The sequence below is a fragment of the Eumetopias jubatus genome, unplaced genomic scaffold (assembly GCF_037043125.1).
Source record: "Eumetopias jubatus isolate StellerSeaLion01/CBP00866 unplaced genomic scaffold, mEumJub1_p1.0 scaffold_9, whole genome shotgun sequence".
In the NCBI taxonomy this organism is placed as follows: Eukaryota; Metazoa; Chordata; class Mammalia; order Carnivora; family Otariidae; genus Eumetopias; species Eumetopias jubatus.
Genome location: NW_028274815.1, coordinates 110,919,589 through 110,941,201, shown reverse-complemented (window position 1 = coordinate 110,941,201; position 21,613 = coordinate 110,919,589). Strand labels below are relative to the sequence as shown.

At 38.8% G+C, this 21,613-nt stretch overlaps 1 protein-coding gene, 1 non-coding gene and 1 pseudogene across 5 annotated transcripts in view; 1 reads left to right on the top strand and 2 right to left on the bottom strand.

The window, feature by feature from the left end:
• The window catches only part of ATRN (attractin), a 154,650-nt gene that overhangs the window by 6,723 nt on the left and 126,314 nt on the right, over nucleotides 1-21,613 (top strand). The window lies entirely within an intron of this gene.
• LOC114220848 (U4 spliceosomal RNA) lies at nucleotides 2,903-3,032 on the bottom strand (annotated as a pseudogene).
• LOC114220849 (U6 spliceosomal RNA) lies at nucleotides 21,377-21,483 on the bottom strand. Its single transcript, XR_003611632.1, has one exon. It is a non-coding gene; the product is annotated as a U6 spliceosomal RNA (small nuclear RNA).

Genomic DNA, 21,613 nt, shown 5'->3' with positions numbered 1-21,613 from the left:
TACCACAAACTGTAGTTTAAACCAACAGAAATTTAATCTCTTACAGTTCTGGAGGTCACAAGCCTGAAATAAAGTGTCAGCAGGGCCACGTTCTCTCTGAAAGCTCTAAGGGAGAATCTGTTCCGTGCCTTTCTCTCAGCTGCTGGAATTGCCAGCACCCTTAGCGTTCCTTGGCTTGTACATGCATGACTTTTGTCTCTGCTTCCATCACTTCAAACTCGCGCGGTACTCTCCCCGTGCGTTTCTTCTGTTGTGAGGACGCCAGTCATGTTGGACATATGAGTATGACTTCATCTTAGTTTGATCATCTGCAAAGGCTGTTTCCAAATAAGGTCACATTTCCAGGTACTGAGGGCTAGGACTTCAACATAGCTTTTTGTGGGACACAATTCAACCCACAGCACTTAGAGAACTGAATATAGGTGGATGTTGTTGGAGCATAACTTGTGAGGAATGAGTTGGAAAGGTGTGAGACTGGAAGGTGATAAGGGTCTTCCCTCTTCCTTTCCCATCACCTTCCAACCTCAGGATGCATCCTTGACCTGGGCTAAGCCATCAGGGCATTCCAGCCTCTGGTTATAATGATTGTTTTGAGGTAGGCATGTGATCTAAGCTGACTCAGTCAAAGTGAATCTCGGGACTTACTGGATACCTGTCTCCTCTGGATGTTTATGAAGGAGATGCTTTGTCGTCTTCTGCTTTGTGTGCTAAGGGTATAAAACCGAGAATTGTTATAGGTAGCGTTGTTGTGATAGGAGCCCACCTGTGGTCAGAGTAACTTCTAGAAGTGGGAGGATGTCAGAAAAATGGAACTGGAGACCTGATGACTTTTCTGGATCTCTGGATCAAACATTAACTGAAGCTGTACCTTTCAGTTCTGTGAGATGCTGCAGTCCATGTTTCTCTTAAGCCAGTTACGGTTGGATTTCCTGTTCCTTACAATATAGAACAACTCCTAACATGCAGAGGAACATAGGCCTGAATCATGAAAGTCTTCATATTCTGTACTGGGGAGTTTGAGCCGTATTCTCTTAGAATCGATAACATGGTCTAAATTCCTGACATTTTTCTGCCAAGTCTCTTAGTTTTCCAATGTTGATGGACACATCTGAACCCTAAGTTACCACAGGCAATAGTTTTAGCTTGTTTCTTTGATACTGCATAACTCAGATTACCAGCTTCCCCCTGGGAATGAGGCTGTTCTCACTACTCTATACCTCAGCTCTATTTAGCCAATTTCCCATTTGAGAGCTCATTAATTTGTATTTGTAAATTGTATTGGATACAGTTTCTGTCGAGGTTCTTTTAGTGACAGACACCCAACTCAGACAAGCTTAAGAGAAAAAAGACAGGAGAGATTTATTGGTTCATGTGACAGAAAAGTCAGGGGGATATTGTTGGCTGTGTGTGTGGCTGGATCAAGGGGACCACTTCGTTTCTCTCCCTCCATCTCTTAGCTTTGATCTGTACTCTGCTGGCCTCATTCTCAGGCAGGCTGTCTTCAGATGGTGTCTCCAGAAGTTAAATCAAACTGGCTTAGCATCCTCCACTGGAAAAGAATGACCCTTTCTTAGAAGCTTGTTGCAAGTAAGGAATGCTGAGAATCTCACTGGTCCCTTGTCCTTTACTGAAGCAATCTCTGTGTTTGGGTCATGGGAATGTCCTGATTCATCAGACCTGACTTGAGTACCTGCTGTGGAGCTGGAATGTGAGGTCCAGTTCCATTAGATGGAATAAGTGGCATGGACTGAGAAAGGGGGAGAGGAAAAGAGAAGGGAACACACACATACTGTACCAGAAAAGTGGGGCCCATGCTGGGCAGGTAAAAACAGTGACACCCCTGCATAGTCCTAGAACCTGCCATTTGGTGAATACTCAATAAGTGTTGGTGATAAAAATTGTGAATGCTCTGGAAAATACTGTATCAGGTAATGAAATGCCAGTCCCCCGGTTTACCAGGAATTCACTCAATCATTACTAGGGGTTGTGAGGGTCCCACTTTGTAGAATGCATTATGCTGGCTCTTTGAGATTACTGCGATGAGGACTGTGCGATACTGAGTTTCAGTCTAGCGCTAGGGACAGGTCACTGAATGGCAGTAATTTGTCCCCTGATTTTTCAATGAGGGGAATAGAATTATGGGAGGAATCAACAAAACACATGCATATATGGTATGAAATTATGTTATATTGGATAAAAACTTAACTATGTAAAATGTTACACAATAAACTTTTTTGCTGATTCCTAGAAGATAGAGTTTACTTGTTTGAAAAGGTAAAAATATCTTTACTAAGTAAAAAGAAAAATTGAGCCTGATGTGTTAATATAATTGCACAAGGTATATGTTTGACAGCAGATACCTGACATTTAAGCTTTACCTCTGTGAAAGTTTCCCAAGGTAGGCTTTTTATTTACTACAGTGTAGAGGATGGTTAAATATATAGGAGAAAAACAGAGTACATATGATCAAAACAGTTTTTTCTAAATATGATGAGCTCACTTAATAAATTTATAGGTTATGTTTATCTTGAGTATTAAATACAGAAGTAGATACCTGGTACTGTGGTTGAACAGAAATCCTACTGGTTTTTCTCTTTAACACAATCTGATTTTTAAAACTGAAATGAAACCACTGTTGTACTTTTCAGAGTATTTGTGTTGGGAAATTTATCAGCTGCTTGGTCTATGTTTCTCGCTTATACTTTTTATCACTTTGTGATTTCTCCAGTGCATTGTGGCAAAAGTGAGCCCCATCCATATACCATATACTAATCTCATTCTTCAGTTTGTGACTCTTCCTTCTGCTCCCCTCTTCTCCCTGTACTTTCAGACTAACCCTTTATAATTAGCCAGATGTTGTCTCATTTTCCCTTTTGAGGGTGGCTTTCTCCTATTTGTTTTGCATTTGTCTTTCTTAGCATTTTATGGATGTCTTCTTCCTTTGAATGCTTTTCTTGGGAAAAGTTTTCAATTAGCAATGATCGCGCCTTGGATAAACCTCTTTGGCTACGATAGTGCCACTGTGCAAAGCTTGAATGCTTTTTTTTCAGCACTTGAGACCATGGTTCGATTTTATTCTCTCAATTTTTTTAAAGATTTGTTTATTTATTAGAGAGAGAGAGAGCAAGCACACACATGTGAGCAGCGGGGAGGGGCAGAGAGAGGGAGAGAACCTCCGGCGGACTCCCAGCCAAGCATGGAGCCCAAATTGGGGCTCCATCTCACGACCCTGAGATCATGACCTGAGCTGAAACCAAGAGTCCAGTGCTCGACCAACTGGGCCACCCAGGCGCCCCTTAGTCTCTCAGTTTTTAATTCTCTTAAGTTTTCTGTTTTTTCAAGTTAACATTGTGAGCGAACTTTAGTTCTAGCTATTTATTTACATGTTTACTCATCTAGAATTCTCTTGCACTTACAGAAGTTAATTTTAGTCATGGCTGACTTGCCTGTTTATCTTTTTTTTTTTTGAATTTGACATTAATAGTATACAGTTATAAGTTGAATGAATTTTCCAGTTAATTCCTCATGGTCCTTTTTGCATTCTAATTAAGAATTTTCTAATTTGTTTACTCATAAGCCTATAAGCATTAGGGGCTGGGACTGTATCAGGTGCTGTTAAGAGACGTATAAGTCACCTTTCTTGACGAGTGTTTCCTATATTTTTTGATTCACACATCCCTTCACAAAAATGTACAATCTTGTGGACTCTTTTAGGAATTAAAAAATAATCTTTTTCAAAAAGTATCCCATTTTTGATAAGATGATTTTAAATCGATTAAAAAGTAATTTCTTAATAAAAACTATAATGTACATTTTAAATATAATTTGTAATGGTATTCACAATATTAAAAGAAAAATTTAACCTTTTCCCTGCTTAACATGTGGTACATGTTGTTTAATGTATTTTAAATTAATTTTGTAAGGAAAAGCATGATTTATAGACAAAGAAATGACACCTAATTTTGGATTGAATTTATTTTACAATAGATATTGAATCAGACTCTGCTATAGAAATAGACTTTTCTGTCCTCATGTTTGGTATTTATGCATTTGTGCTTTAAAAATTATGTCTTAGAAATTTTTTTTGGTGTTTTGTTTCTAAATCATAAAATGATAGTGGTTTCCAGCTATTTGTAAGCATTTCTCTGCAGATAGCATCTTTCCTATGTGGATGGTTTTTTCAAAATTGAGCAGAAAGGCCAGATTCACTATAATTGTCACTTAATTTTCCCCTTTTAACATTGTTTTTTGAAGTACTAGAGACATCTTGCAAAGCTGTACAAGAATTTTGATCAGAAGGTTTGGCAAGATGATCTTGAGGCAAATTTGCAGAATTAGATTTCTTTTATGCCCTTTTGCAATGTGTATTTAAGTATTGTGTTCTATGCTTCTCTTTTAGTAGATGCTAGTACTGTCTTTTAATCAGAACATCTTTTGGACCACTGGTTGAGAAATACTGACCAACCATGATGGTTGCTTTATTTTTATTATTATTAATATTATTTTTAAAAGATTTTATTTATTTGTCAGGGGGAGAGAGAGAGCACAAGCAGGGGGAATGGCAGGCAGAGGCAGAGGGAGAAGCAGGCTTCTCTCTGAGCAGGGACCCCGTTGCAGGACTCGACTAGGACCCTGGGATCATGACCTGAGCTGAAGGAAGACATTTAAACAACTGAGCCACCCAGGCATCCCTAAATGATTGCTTTAAAGCAATTATGTTTCGTGCTGGCTCAGTTTCTGGGCTAACTTTAACTTCCTTTTAATATGAAACATTTCAAGCTTATGGAAGAGATACGAAGAGTAATAAAATGAACATCTGTGTCCCTACAACCTACCTTTGCTGAATTTCCTTCATATTAATATTATTTTTATGATATAATGATATTAAGTTATATAATATAAAATGTTACGGGTAACAACCAAAGTCCCTGTGTTATTCCTCCCTGATCCTGTTCCCCTTACCCTCTTCCCCCAGAGGTAATTAGTATGGTGAAGTTGATGTTTGTTATTTCCCTTGCACGTTTCTACTTTTATTACAGATACACAGTCTTATTTCTAAAAACAAGATCATGTTTTCAGACTTCATAAAAAGTAACTATTCTATACATGCTTTTTTTTCCACTCAAAGCCCCATTTTTAAATGCTTTTGAGATTTGTTTGTATTGATAAACGTAGCTCTAGTTGATTCATAGCTGTATTCAATATAGAACTCCAGTTTATTTACCCGTTCTCCGGCTGGCATTTAGATTTTTCCAACTTGTCCTGTTACAAAAACTGCTACAATTAACATTCTTTACATATTTCTTTGTGCACCTGTGTATGATTTTTATCTTGGGTACTTATCTTCAAACTTTTGAAGCACCTCCAAAATAATTTTAAGGTTCTTTTTACTTGTATACTTTTAGGTTGATAGGCAGTTGACATATATCATTTTTTAAAAATGGATTTATATAGTTGCAAAGAATAGTTACTAAAAAAAGTATATATTTTTTAAAATTTATCAGGTAGAATCCAAAGTCCATAGCAATTTGATAACCATTCCCCTTCATTTAAAAAATTACATGTGGGGGCTCCCGGATGGCTCAGTCGTTAAGCGTCTGCCTTCGGCTCAGGTCATGAACCCCGGGGTCCTGGGATCAAGCCCCACATCGGGCTTTCTGCTCCGCGGGAAGCCTGCTTCTCCCTCTCCCACTCCCCCTGCTTGTGTTCCCTCTCTTGCTCTGTCTCTCTCTGTCAAATAAATAAATAAAATCTTAAAAACACCCAAAAATGTGGTTTTGGTTTTTTTTTTTTTTTACACATGTAGGGGCACCTGGGTGGCTCAGTCAGTTAAGCTTCTGCCTTCGGCTCAGGTCATGATGTGAGTGTCCTGGGATCGGGTCGTGTTGGGCTCCCTGCTCAGTGGGGATCCTGCTTCTCCCTCTGCCCTCTGCCTCCTCCCCCCTGCTCATGCTCTGTCTGTCTCTCCTTCTCCATCAAATAAATAGATAAAATCTTAAAAAAAAAATAGTAGTCTTCTTTAAATCAATTTTTACACTTCCTTTTTTTTTGCTTAAATTCTTATTTTCATTCTAATAACCCCATATAATTTTATAATTTTTTTCTGGGTTATGAATTCTCACTGATTTAGATGTCACATGTCATAAAGCTCACCACTTTAAAGTGCACAATTCAATGACTTTTAGTATATTCATAAAGTTGTGTAACCATCATCATCATCTAATTCCAGAATATTTTCATTATGCCTGGTGGAAACTCTGTACCTACTAGCAGTCACTTCCCATTCCTCCTTCCTCCCAACCCATGACAGCCACTCAGCTTTCTGTCTATGGATTTGTCTATTCTAGACATCACATGGGGTAGATGTTATCATACAATATGTGATTGTTTTGACTGACTTTTACTTAGCATGTTTGAAAGATTCATCTTTGCATCGTGGATCAGTACTTCATTCCTTTTTGTGGCTGAATAATATTCCATTGTATGCATAAACCACATCTTAGTTGATGGACATTTAGATAGTTTTCATCTTTTAGCTATGGTGAATAATGCTGCTGTGAATGTTCATGTACGAGTTTTTGTGTGGACATCTGAGTATGTCTCTTGGGTGTATACCTAGGAGTGGAATTGCTGGATCATGTGGTAACTCAGTGTTTTACTTTTCTTTTTTAAGAGAGAGGGAGGGGCGGGAAGGGGCAGAGAGAGAATCCCAAACAGACTCCAGGCCCAGCACAGGACTGACGTGGGTTTTTTTTTTTTTAATAACCTGAGCCGAAATTAAGAGTCCGACGCTTAGCTGACTGAGCCACCCAGGTGCCCTTCAGTGTTTTACTTTTTGAAGAAATGCCAGACTTTTTTCACAGAGACCACACCAGTTACATTCTTACCAGCAGTTTATGAGGGTTCCATTTTCTCTACATTCTCACCAGTCCATTTTCTGTGTTTTTTTACGCCATCCTAGTAAGTGTAGCTGGTATCCATTATGGCTTTGATTTGCATTTCCTTAATGTCTATTGATTTTGAGTATATTTTCATGTGTTTATTGGCCATTTATACATCTTTGGAGAAATGTCTACTCGGATCCTTTGCCCATTTTTAAATTAGGTTATATTGGGTTTTTATATAGGTTTTTATTGTTGAGAAGCAAGTGTTCTTTATATATTCTGGATATTATCAGACATGTGATTTGCAAATAATTTCTTCTAATTTTTTGGTTGTTTTTCACAAAAGAAGACAACCTTGATAGTGTCTTTTGACATAGCAAAAGTTTTTAATTTTGGTGGAGTCTAACTTAACTAATTTTTCTTTGGTTGCTTGTGCTTTAAGTGTCTGAGAAACCATTTACACATCCAAGATCATGAAGATTTACGTCTGTGTTTTAAGAGTTTTATGGGTTTAGGGGCGCCTGGATGGCTCAGTTGTTAGGCGTCTGCCTTTGGCTCAGGTCATGGTCCCAGGGTCCTGGGATCGAGCCCCACATTGGGCTCCCTGTTCAGCAGGAAGTCTGCTTCTCCCTCTCCCACTCCTCCTGCTTGTGTTCCTCAGTTTTTGCTGTCTCTCTGTCAAAAAATAAATAAAATCTTAAAAAAAAAAAAAAGAGTTTTATGGGTTTAGCTCTTACATTTTGGTCTTTGATCCATTTTGAATTAATTTTTGTACATGCTGTGAGGTAGGTACTTTATATTATTTTGCATATGGATATCCGGTTGTTCCAGTGACATTTATTGAAGAGACTATTTTTTCTCTATCGACTGGTCCTGATACCCTTGTCAATTGACTCTAGATGTGTGGGTTTATTTCTAGACTCTCAGTTATATTCCATTGACCTGTTTGTCTATTCTTTTGTCAGTACCAGCCTGTTTTGATTACTTTGTAATATATTTTAAAATCCTCCTATATAATTTTTTTAAATGTTTTATTTTGAGATAATGCAGATTCACATAAGGTTATAAGAAATAGTACAGAGATAACCTATCCTTTCACCTGTTTCTCTTAATGGTAACAACTTGCATAACAGTAGTATAAGAGCACAACCAGAAAATTGGCATTGATAGAGTTTTATCAGCCTTATTCAGATTTTGCCAGTTTTCACGCACTAATTTGTGTATGTGTATTTCGGCCTTAGGATTTTATTCTAATATATTTCTATATTGAAGATAGTTGAGTATGTTACATCTCTTCAAAATGAGGATTAGTATTTAAATGAAATTTTTTTCAGTTTCATGTTACCATGAGACCTTATGTGAAGAGTTTTTTCTGAATTAACTAATCATTATGATTATTTTTAGTGCACCATTGAACAAACCATATAAATGTAATGGACATTTTAGAAATAACATTTGAACATAATAGGTAGATTTTTATTGGAAAAGCATGTCTTATTGAGATGGATAGTACTTTAAAAAAAATCTATGGATGATGAAACTTACTGCTGGAGTGAGACAAAATTCAGTATAAATCTTATTCTTTTTTTTCCCCCTTTGGTAAATGTAAACCTGAGAAACCTTGTCTGTGCAGTCATTGTATACACTTGACAAGGGTAGTAACATGGTGACATCGGTGCTCTAGAAATGTGTGGGGTGCTTAGTAGACTTTGTGGTCAGGTCTCTGAAGCTGTGAAGATAGCCGGAGTGGAGCATAGCAGTGGGAATGGAGATGAAGGGATGAATCTAAGGAAGGCTTTGATGGCAATTGTACCATGAATTGGTCACACATTTGATGAAGGGGATAAAATAGAGGAAGAAGCTAACAGATGTCACACCAACATTTTGAGCCTAGGAGAATGGGGCTGTTTTATCATTTCAGGTGGACTATAGTTGAATGGGAAGAGATATTCCTCCCAGAAGATTAACTTAATATTTCAAATTATTAGCTAAGAATGTATCTAGAAACCTGTAAGAAACAAGGGGCCACACAAAGCAGAGCCAAATATAGCTTGTGTCAGAGCCATATTTTTTGGCTCCTGGTTTCTTTGCAGGTTTGAGTTTTGTTGATTCTGGAACTCTCAGTTTTTGCTGTTGCACTACTCTGTTATGCTCTGGGTTTTTATTTCTATTTTTTAAAAATTTATTTACTTATTTGAAAGAGAGTGAGGAAGCATGGGGGCAGGGAGGGGCAGATAGAGAGGGAGAGAGAGTCTTAAGCAGATTCTGCACTGAGCGCAGAGCCCGACGCGGGGCTCGATCTCACGACCCTGAGATCAAGACCTGAGCTGAAACCAAGAGTTGGACACTTAACCAACTGTGCCAGCCAGGCACCGCTTCATTTCTATTTGTATTCAAAACATAATACAAATAATTTTCATATGAATGTTTAAGGCAATGCTTTACTTAAACTATTGGACTTTCCTGGTTCTTGAGCCAAACTAGGCATCCACAAAGCACCTCCTCATCTGAGGGAATAGAGCCAAGTCAGTGTTTAGATGTCTTTGAACAAAGGTTCTACCTCTAGTCTTTTAGCTTCTGAAATGCTCTTTTCTCTAGAATGCCATGGATACATATAAGAGTTTATCCTGGACTTTATTTGTAGCAAGCTGCTGGTAGTAAGAGCTTGAGAATTTTTGTTGTTATGAACTTTGCTGGAATTGATATTGTTACCCATTAGGCAGCAAATGTTACATGATCATCTGTGATATTTTAGGCACTGGAGAAAAAGAAGGGAATGAGATATGTCCTTGAGAAAATGGTGGTTGCCTAATGGGCAGAGATGTTTCTCTGTATCAGTAACAGACCACATGATAAGTCTGAAGACAGAGAAGGCATCACTCAGCGTCAAAAACATTGGGCACAGTTTCCAGAGTTCCAAGGGACATTTGAACTGAGATCTGAAAGGGTGATTAAGAGTTTACTAGGTGGGGAAGCAAGAGGAAGGGAAGATACAGAGATAGGATGTGGTAAGGCATGGGGACGTAAGGACCGGTAAGTTAAGGGAGGAGTGTGACAATTAGTATTATGGCAGTTTGGGCTGCTCAGTCGGGGGAGCAGTAGCTAGAGATGGAGCAGAAGAGATAAGGTGGGGTTGGATTGTCATGGACCTTATATATAGTATTAAGATGGGCAAAGGTTTCCATACAGGTTTGACATGATCAGATTGGCCTTTGAGGAAGATGACAGATTGTTCTGTAGAGAACTGATCAGTTCAGGGAGCTAGGCTGGGATGTTGCAGGAGACCAAGCTTGGATGAGGAGAATTTGGACAAGGGCATTGGCAGTGGCAGTGGGAATAGAAGAAGGACAAAATGGCAGTGGTTTTGTAGGCTGAATGAATGGGGTGAGGTAAAGGAACAGTTGATAAGTTTTGAAAGATAGGGTGCATGATGACAAAATGTTGGGGAAAAAGAAGTTTCTTTTACTTTAATTTGATTTAATTTTTTGACATAGGAAATATTTGTCTGAAACATGGGTCTAGCTTTGTGTTGGAAATGTAGCTTGAGTAGTTACCACCATATAGATGGTAGGTGAAGCCATGAATGCAGATGTGATTACTAGTAAGGGGGATCAATGAGAACTGGATCCAGGACGACTCCTAGGACAGAGCCCAGGATTTGAGCGAAGGAATTGTCCCTTGATTTTATTGAGTCTTTCTTTTTTTTTCCTTAAGTTACTTACTTACTTAATTTTTTATTTAAATTCAGTTAGCCAACATATGGTACATCATTAGCTTCAGATATAGTGTTCAGTAATTCATCAGGTGCGTATAACACCTAGTGCTCATCACATCACATGCCCTCCTTAATGCCCGTCACACAATTACCCCATCTCCCTGCCCACCTCCCCTCCAGCAACCCTCGGTTTGTTTCCCACAGTTAAGAGTCTCTCGTGGTTTTTCTCCCTCTCTAATGACTTCCCATTCAGTTTTCCCTCCCTTCCTCTATGATCCTCTGTGCTGTTTATTATAGTCCACGAATGAGTGAAACCATATGATAAATCTCTGATTGACCTATTTCGCTCAGCATAATACTCTCTGGTTCTATCCACGTCAATGTAAATGGTAAGTTTTTATCCTTTCTGATGGCTGAGTAATATTCCATTGCATGTTTTATATATATATATATATATATATATATATACACACATATATATACACATACATACATACACACCATGTCTTCTTTATCCATTCATCTGTTGATAGACATCTCGGCTCTTTCCACAGTTTGGCTGTTGTGAACATTGCTGCTATGAACATTGGGGTGCAGGTGCCCCTTCGGATCACTACATTTGTATCTTTGGGGTAAATACCTAGTAGTACAATTGCTGGGTTGTAGGGTAGCTCTATTTTTAACTTCTTGAGGAACCTCCATACTGTTTCTCTAGAGTGGCTGTACCAGCTTGCATTCCCACCAACAGTGTAAGAGGGTTCCCCTTTCTCTGCATCTTCACCAATATTAGTTGTTTCCTGTCTTGTTAATTTTAGCCATTCTGATTGGTATGCGATGGTATTTCATTGTGGTTTTGATTTGTATTTCCCTGATGCCAAGTGGTGTGGAGCTTTTTTTCATGTGTCTGTTGGCCATTTGTATGTCTTCTTTGGAGAACTGTCTGTTCATTGAGTCTTTCAAGGTAGATGATTTATTGTTTTTTAAAAATATAAGGGAGCCATGTTATTTTGTGGTAGTTTTAATTATCACCATGGATGAGTATGGTACAGTATCCTAAACATTTAAGCATATAGCACTCATTTGTAGTGTTATATGATTTATTATAGTTATAGATTTATTGTTTTTAATTAGGACAGATGCTTAATTCATTACATGTTAGGGTCATTAGTATGAATAAATTTTCATGATGAACTTTTTTCATTGTATTTTTAAAAAATATTTATTTATTTAATCTCTACACCCAGTGTGGGACTCAAACTCACTACCCCGAGATCAAGAGTCACATGCTCCACCGACTGAGCCAGCCAGGTGCCCCTCATTGTATTCTGATTTTAAGGAATTAGATAAAATATTTTTGACTAAAGATAAAACTTTGGAATGTGGAAATATTTTCAGTATTTCAGTGCTGAAAATTCAGCTACTTTAACATCTAGAAATTCCAAGATCGTATATGAAGGTTTGTTCTTAATTTGTCATATGTATTAGAATCGTTGGGGTGCCTGGGTGTCTCAGTCGGTTAAGTGTCTGCCTTTGGCTCAGGTTGTGATTCTGGGATCTAGCCCCACATCTGGCTCCCTGCTCAGCAGAGACTCTGCTGCTCGCTCTCTCTCTGCCCCTCCTCCATACTTGTGCATGTGCATGCTCTCTCTTTCTCTCAAATAAAATCTTAAAAATCATTTGTGGAGTTTTTAAAGACACTAGTGCAATGCTAGATCCCAGCTGACAGGAGTTTGTGTTGGGGCCCCATCATTTGCGTTTTTTAAAGCTCTTGGGTGATTTTGATATATATTCTAGTTCAGAACTCTATCAGGGGTTTGAGCAGGGGCTTTGTTAATGTGTTTTGCTTCTTGCTTGTGTGGTTAGCTTCTTTGCTTAAAGCTGTGACAGCAAAGGCTAGAATAACAGCAAATTAGTTGATCTGGCCATCGCAATAAGACCATTTGAATTTTTATGTGAATTTAAATTATGAAGCAAAATTGAATAGCAGTTTAGTCAGGGCTCAGATCATTTGAGGACTGTTTAGGTAAAATACAGCATATCCACGCAATGGAGTACTATAAAGGGAGTAGCTATAAAAAGGAACAAGGACTGTCTTTATATATGCTATGTGGTCATCTTGAGAATATATTGTTTAATGAAAAAAGCAAAGAGCAGAACAGTGGTATTGTACGGTACGAGTTTTCAAAGAAAGGGGCCTAAATATATATTGTTGTGTATATACATAGACCCACCAAAGGAATGGTAAACCAGAAACTAATAAAAATGGTTACTCTAAGGAGAGGGAGGGAATTGGGTAGAAGAAATAGGTATGGAATCTAGACTTAGAATATACTTCGTTTTGTGGATTAGGCTTTAGAATCATGTAAATGCCTTACCACGTTATAAAACAAGAATAAATTAAAATGAGAGGATAAAAGCAATTCAAAAAAATCAAATGCAAAATGAAATAAGTGAACCTAAATATATATTAGTTTGAGGCTGAAGCATACAGAGTATTTCAAGAGACTTTGAAACATAGTAATTTGACTGTAAGTTTCTAATAGTATATACCCCACTGCAAAGATATTATAAGCTGGTTTTAGTAATCAGATAATTGTAGTAATTGGTAATAATATTGGTATTGTTATTCTGGAGGTATGTGTTGTAAGGTTGTAAGCAAGTAGATAGTTACATTGGATTGAGGCCATAGATTTTGGTGTGAAAAAGAGATACAATCAGAGAAATTGGGTAAGAATTCTGGGATCCTAAATTTGACTCAGAAGTATCAGGGGGCTCCTGGGTGGCTCAGTTGGTTGAGCGTCTGCCTTCGGCTCAGGTCATGATCCCAGGGTCCTAGGATCGGCTCTGTGCTCAGCAGGAAGCCTGCTTCTCCAACTCTCCCACTCCCCCTGCTTGTGTTCCCTCTCTCGCTCTGTCTCTGTCAAATAAATAAATAAATAAGATATTTAAAAAAAAAAAAGTTTTCAGTATGAACTCATGATGTATTTTCTTTTTTATTTTATTTATTTATTTTTTTAAGTAGCCTTTATGCCCAGTGTGGCGCTTGAACTCACAACCCTGAGATCAAGAGTCACGTGCTGTACCAACTGCGCTAGTTGGGCACTATTTTCTTTTTTAAAAAAATGTATTTCTTAGTTCTCTCTACTAAAAAAATCTCAGAAACCCACCTGAACAGCATTAAACATTTCTAGTTCCATACTCTCTTCTCTAAATAATAATTCCCACTAGAAGGAACCTAGGGTACCTTGGAAAAAGGGAGGAAAAGGGGAGCCAGGAAGTCTATAAAATGAGCTTGGAACATCTTTTCCTATCACAAAAGTACTGGGGAGATTTCTGATATCAGTGGTAGAATACCTTTTTCTAAACCAACACTCCCAACTGAGAACAACTGGAAAAACTGGAAAATATTTTTTTAAAAACCTGTTTAAAGACTTTGGAAAGTGAGCAAAGCAGACAGCGAGGACTTGAGAGATCCGTATTTTGGAGAAGGAAAGCTCAGAGGGGTGAGGCCAAATTTCAGTATAGCTTTTCCTTTGGAGTGACTGGCTGATTTAAAACGTGCATCTAAGAGGTTGAACAAAGTGGTGGCAGAGAGGCTGAGATTCTAAGTAGAGATTTTGGTAGTTATGCAGAGTTGGGGGATAAAATTGGGGTTCAGGGCCTGCAAAGAAAGAAGGGCATTGGAAACCACCCCAGGCTTTTAGTTGGGAATTCTGAAGGATAGGCTACACCTTAAGGATTAGCTCTCACAAAGGCTGAAGCCCGCTTTCAAATCACCTCAGTCCTTGATTGGATTAAGGAGACCTGCTCCTATCTTTATCGCTTCCTAGAACTAAATATAAGTTTTCTCTGGAGAAAGACACTGTCAACCATTGATTCAAGTTATCTCTGTAGTTTTTAAATATTTAGTGAGAATATGTAATATGTATTTACATATAACTATATTATATGTATATTTATAACATAGTATATTATAAAATTTAGTCACGTTAAATTAAAAAATAACCAGATATATAATAAAAACAAAATAATTGACTAAAAATCGGGGCACCTGGGTGGCTCAGTCGGTTAAACGGCTGCCTTCGGCTCAGGTCATGATCCCAGGGTCCTGGGATCGAGTCCCGCATTGGGCTCCTTGCTCAGCGGAGAGCCTGCTTCTCCCTCTCCCTCTCCCTCTGCCTGCCTCTCTGCCTACTTGTGCTTTCTATCTCTCTGTCAAATAAATAAATAAAATCTTTAAAAAAAATTGACTAAAAATCAAGAGAGAAAACATAATTGAAGCAGACTCATAGGGAGAGTTCCAGTACAGGTGAGATATTATAGACCCATTTTCTCTGCTAAGTCTACCTATAAATCCTGAAATTGGTGCAGAAGACAACCAAAGAACTCTGAAAGGTTGTGAGAAAAAGGTGAGCTGGTTTGGGACCACAGGGCTAGGAGAACAGTATAGCCATAGCACATCTTGCATCCCCCCACCCAACAGAAGAAGGCCTCCCAGACCCGTGCTTCCTGACCCTCTGACTTAGCAAAAGATTGCCATCCAGGTAGGCTCATTTCTTCCACCAATCAAATGGAACTCCCTCTGAAAACATCAGGCAAACAGTATCATTGGCAAGGAGGATCAGTTAGGAATCCCACTGAATGTAAGTGTGGACACAAAGCACTCTTTTTCCCACCTGTCTTGAGACTTCCGTTTTCCACTGAGAGATATCAAGGCAAGTGGGCAGAACTAGCTGACAGACTCAGCTCCAGCAAGCATTCTAGTCTGAGAAGCATCTTTGTCCTTGAGAACTTCAGGGTCTCCTCCCCCATCCAAAGATACCAGGGTGAACACTACTGGCAAGAAGGACACAGCTGCAAGTGGCCTAATGCAAGGAAGTCTCTTTGGTTATGTGGGCCTGAGCTTTTTCTCCCTTAGCCAGTGATACAGGGGCAGGTGGGCGGAACCAGCAAGAGGGACCCAGCTATGGGAAGCATCATGTTCTGGGAGGCCTCTCTTTTCTCTGTGGGCTCAAGACTTGCCTTTCCTGCTCAGAGATGCTGGGAAGCAGGGGGTTGGTGGGGGGAACCTAGGGCCATCACACCCCTCCCCCACCAAGAAGCACCTGGCAGCCTGGGTTGAAGAAACTCCTTTCATCCCCTCAGGCAACACCAGCAGGGACCCATGGGAGCACAATAGTACCAGATAAACAGAGCAGGCCAAATAACACCACAGAGACCCTGCAAATTAATCTGCCATTGGAATAATAGCCCAGAAAACTGGGTCACGATCCATATGCTAAAACTAAACAGGGTGACTACCTGCTAAAATAAAATATAAGACTCTATTTTAGGGATGCCTGGGTGGCTCAGTCGGTTAAGCGTCTGCCTTTGGCTCAGGTCATGATCCCGGGGTCCTGGGGTCAAGTCACACATCAGCTCCCTGCTCAGCAGGAGGCCTGCTTCTCCTTCTGCCTGCCGCTCCCCTGCTTGTGCTCTCTCTCTCTCTCTCTCTCTCTCTCTCTCTGGCAAATAAATAAAATCTTTAAAAAAAAAAAGACTCTATGTTAGTGACTTCTAACGTAGTAGATAACACGTTCAAGATACAATAGAGGGCGCCTGGGTGGCTCAGTTGGTTAAGCGACTGCCTTCGGCTCAGGTCATGATCCTGGAGTCCCGGGATCGAGTCCCACATCAGGCTCCCTGCTCAGCGGGGGAGTCTGCTTCTCCCTCTGACCCTCTTCCCTCTCGTGCTCTCTATCTCTCATTCTCTCTCTCTCTCAAATAAATAAATAAAATCTTTAAAAAAAAAGATACAATAGAAAATGACTTGTCATACCAATAACAAAGTAAATTGCAACTTGAATTAGAAAAGGCAACCAACAGATACCAACCCAAAATGAATCAGATACTGGAATTTTCTCACAAAAATCTTAAAGCCGCTGTCATAAAAATGCTTTAAAATCAATTAAAAATTGTCTTGAAAGAAGTATAAGTACAAAATCTCAGCAAAGACCTAAATAAAATCAATTAGAACCAAATTACAAATGAAATTAGAAAGAACCAAGTGGAAATTTTAGAATTGGATAACACAATAACAACAACCCCCCCCCAAAATTGTTGGATGGGTTCAATTAGTAGAATGGCAGTAACAGAGGGTAGAATTAGTAAACTTGAGAACTGAACAATAGCGATCCTCCAATTTAAACAACAGAGAGAAAATAGACTTGGAAAAATGATCTGTGGGACAAAAGATCTAACACTTGTATAATTGGAGTCCCAGAAGGAAATGAGAGTGGGGCTGAAAGAGTATTTGAAAGAAGTAATGGCCAAAAATGTACCAAATTTGGCAAAAGAAACAAACTTGCAAAGCCAAGAAATTGTGAATCCCATACAAGAAAAACTCAAATCCACACCAAGATGCATCATAATTGAATTCTTGAAATCTAAATGTGTGAGAGAGATCCAAGGTTAATACACAGAATTTAGTTGCTTTCCTATATACCAGCAATGAAGAAGTGGAATTTGAAATTAAAAACACAATACCATTTACGTTAGCACCACCAAAAGTAAAATACTTAGGCATAGGTCCAGCAAAATGTGTATAAGATTTATATGAGGAAAACTATATACTCTGATGAACAAAATCAAAGAACTAAGTACATGGAGATATATTCCCTGCTCATGGATGAGAGGGCTCAATATTGTCAAGATATCAGTTCTTCCCTTCTTCCCAACTTGATCTATACAATCAAAATCCCAGTAAATTATTTTGTCTATATTGACAAACTGATTCTAACATTTATATGGAGAAACAAAAAACCCAGAGTAGTCAGCACAATATTGAAGGAGAAGAACAAAGTTGGAGGACCAATACTACCTGACTTCAAGACTTACTATAAAACTACAGTAATCAAGATAGTGCGGTGTTGGTGAAAGAATAGACAAATAGATCAAGTATATACTTACAAATAGATAAGTATATACTTATCTAAATATGTTCAGTATATATAATATGTATAAATATATACCATATAAGTATATACTTATGTAAAATATGTAAGTATATACTTACATAAATATATACAGTATAAAAGCCTAGAAACCTAAGGGCAAAGAGGAAGTCTTGAAAGCAGCCAGAGAGAAATGATGGGGAACACCCATGCAAATAACAGATTTCTCATCTGAAACATGGGGGCCGGTGGAAGCAGCACACTATTTCTCACGTGTTGAAATAAAACAACTCATTTGTGAATTCTGTATTCGGCAAAACTGTCCCTCAGGAATTAAGGGGAAATAAAAACATTCTCAGATGTTGGAAAATGAAAAGAATTTGTTGCTAGCAGATCTATCATTAAAGATTGGCTAAAGGAAGTTTTTTTTTTTTTTTAAAGATTTTATTTATTTGAGAGAAAGAATGAGAGAGAGAGAGAGCACATGAGAGGGGAGAGGGTCAGAGGGAGAAGCAGACTCCCCGCCGAGCAGGGAGCCCGATGCGGGACTCGATCCCAGGACTCCAGGATCATGACCTGAGCCTGAAGGCAGTGGCTTAACCAACTGAGCCACCCAGGCGCCCTAAAGGAAGTTCTTTAAACAGGAGAGAAATGATAAAAGAATGAATCTTGTAGCATCAAGAAAAAAGGAACAATGGAGAGAGCAGAAATACAGATACCTATTATAATAATAGACTCTCCTTTTCCTCCTGAGTGTTAGCAATCAAGTTTGATGACTGAATAAAAAAATACAAAACCTGGGATGCCTGGGTGGCTCAGTTGGCTAAGCGTCCAACTCTTGATTTTGACTCAGGTCACGATCTTGGGGTCGTGTGATTGAGCCCTGTGTTAGGCTCCTCGCTCAGTGGGTGTCTGCTTGAGATTGTCTCTTCCTCTCCTGCTGCGCTCTCTCTCTCTCTCTCAAAGTCTTTAAAAGCCATCTGATACTAAATATGATATTTTAAGTGGTGAAGATAGGGGCTCCTGGGTGGCTCAGTCAGTTGAGCATCCAACTCTTGGTTTTGGCTAGGTTTGTGATCTTGGGGTTGTGGGATCAAGCCCCACATCGGGCTCTGGGCTGGGCAGGAAGTCTGCTTGAGATTCCCCCGTGCGCCTCCCCCCCCCCAATGCATTCATGCATGTGCTCTCTCTCAAATAAATAAAATCTTTAAAAAAATTAAAATGATGAAGATAAAGGACCTAAATGGAAGTGAGGTTGCCACACTCCACTAATAGTAGTAGAACATTATTACCAGTAGATTGTTCTAAGTCACATGTGTGTATTCTGGTGCCAAGAGTAACCACTAAGAAAACATACAAAAAGGTAAAAACAATATAAATCAAGATGGAATCTTAAAAAATGTTCAGATGACCCACAGGAAGACAAAAAGAGAGAAACAATGAGAACCAGAGAAAACAAATACAAGGCAAATAATAGAGTGGCTGACTTAAGCCTTAACATATCCGTAATTACTATAAATGTAATAATTACCTAAAATGGAAATGCAAATTGGATGAAAAAATGTGATCTAACTACATGCTGCTTGTAGGAAAGTCACTTCAAATTCAACAATGTATGTAGGTGGAAAGTAAAAGAAGGGAAAAAATATACCATGCAAATTGAACATTAATTGAAAAAAAAAGGGTAGGAATGGCTATACTAATAATTGACAAATTATACTTTAGAGCAAAGAAAATTATCAGAGACAAAGAGGAACATTGCATAAAGATAAAATGACAGATTAAATGTTGCCAGGGGTTAAGAATGTGGAGGGTGTGGGGGGGGGATGGGAGGGAGGTGTATGGTTACAAAGGGGCAGTATGAGGAATCCTTGTGCTGGATCCGTTTAGTATCTTTTTTTTTTTGAAGATTTTTTTATCTTTTATTAGAGAGAGAGTACAAGCAGGGGGAGCGGCAGGTAGAGGGAGAGGAGAAGCAAGCTCCTTGCTCAGCAGGGAGCCCAATGTGGGGCTCAATCCCGGGACCCTGGGATCATGACCTGGGCCGAAGGCAGACGCTTTAACGACTGAGCCACCCAGGTGCCCCTGGATCCGTTTCGTATCTTGACTGGTGGTGGATGCATGAACCTACACAGGTGATAAAATTGTGTAGAACTTAAAAACACACATGCTCATGAGTATAAGTAAAACTGTGGACATCTGAGTAAGATTGATTTATCAACGTCAGTATTCTAGTTGTGATATTTTACTGTAGTTTTAAAAAATGTTACCATTTAGGGAACTTGGTCAAAGTATATAAAGAATCCCTCTGTATTATTTCTTATAACTGCATTATTATAATAGATGTGAATCTATTATCTCAACTAAAATTTAAATTGTTAAAAAGAGACAGGTTCGGGCGCCTGGGTGGCTCAGTTGGTTAAGCAACTGCCTTCGGCTCAGGTCATGATCCCGGAGTCCTGGGATCGAGTCCCACATCGGGCTCCCGGCTCAGCAGGGAGCCTGCTTCTCCCTCTGACCTTCTCCCCTCTCATGCTGTTTCTCTCTCTCTCTCTCTCTCTCTCAAATAAATAAAATCTTTAAAAAAAAAGAGGTTCAGGGAGGCAAGAAGACATGACAACTAACTGCAGTGTTGGATTCTGGATTGGATCTTGGAATAGAAAAAGGACATTAGTGGAGACACAGAAGAGTCAGTCGTTAAGTGTCTGCCTTCAGCTCAGGTCATGATCCCAGGGTCCTGGGATGGAGCCCCGCATTGGGCTCCCTGCTCAGCGGGAAGCCTGCTTTTCCCTCTCCTACTCCCCCTGCTTGTGTTTCCTCTCTCGCTGTCTTTCTCTCTCTCTCTGTCAAATAGATAAAATCTTAAAAAAAAAAAAAAGAATGATTAGAAACAGACTTTGAAATAAATGATCACTTTAAGAATTTAAATGACTAGACCAACAATTTCAGCTAAGAGTTAGAAAATATAAAAAAAAACAGAAACTGAAGATATAGTAACTGATTTTAGGAATCTTAGATGCAGATGAAGAGAGAATCAATGAACTGTAAGATATGTTGGGAAAACATTCCTAGACAGAAGCACAGAGACAAGGGCTGAAAAATAGTCTGTCATTTGTCATTTGTGAACTTGCTTGTGTTCTCACACATAAACGCAATGGCTTTCCTTGAAACCATTTGAGAGTAAGATATATGTATCTCATGGCTCTTGACCCTTTAAATAAAATACTTTAGTGTGTATTTTCTAAGGGTAGTGATCATTTTAAGAGACTTAAGTCTTAAGGTACAGTTTTCACCTTCAGTATATTTAACATTGATACAATACCTTTATCTAATCTATTGTTTGTACTACATTTTTTCAGTTGACCTAATAATGTCCTCTATATTATTTGCTTCCCCCCTTCCAGTACCAGATCCAGTCTAGGGTTGGATACTGCATCTAATTGTTGTCTCTATAGCTACTTTAATCTAGAACATGGGTTAGCAAATCTTTTCTGTAAAAACCAGATACTAAATATTTCCTGCTTTGTCTCTGTACAGTTACTTCTGCTCTTGTAACATGAAGTTACATTGACAATAAGTAAGCAAAAGGGCATGGCTGTGTTCCAATAAAAGTTATTTACATGAATAATCAGCAGGCAGGATTTAGCCTAAGGACTGTAGTTTGCTGACTCCTGATGTAGAACATTTCTACTGCCTTTCTTCTTCTTTTTTTTTTTTCCAATCCCATTAATTTTTTATTTCTGAGTCATATTCTATAGATTGTATTTTCACAGGAGGGGAGAAAATTTAAGGATATCTTAATTCTTCCTATAATGATATATTCATGACCATCAGGATCATTCTCAAAAAATATGGAACGCTTCACGAATTTGCGTGTCATCCTTGCGCAGGGGCCATGCTAATCTTCTCTGTATCGTTCCAATTTTAGTATATGTGCTGCCGAAGCGAGCACTGCCTTTCTTCTTTTTTTAAAAATGATATTGACACTCTTTCATGAATACATCCCCCCCTCCCCCGTTTAAATCCAGTTCTTTATTTTGCTTTTGTTTCATATTTCCTCATGGTAGATTCAAGTTATGCAC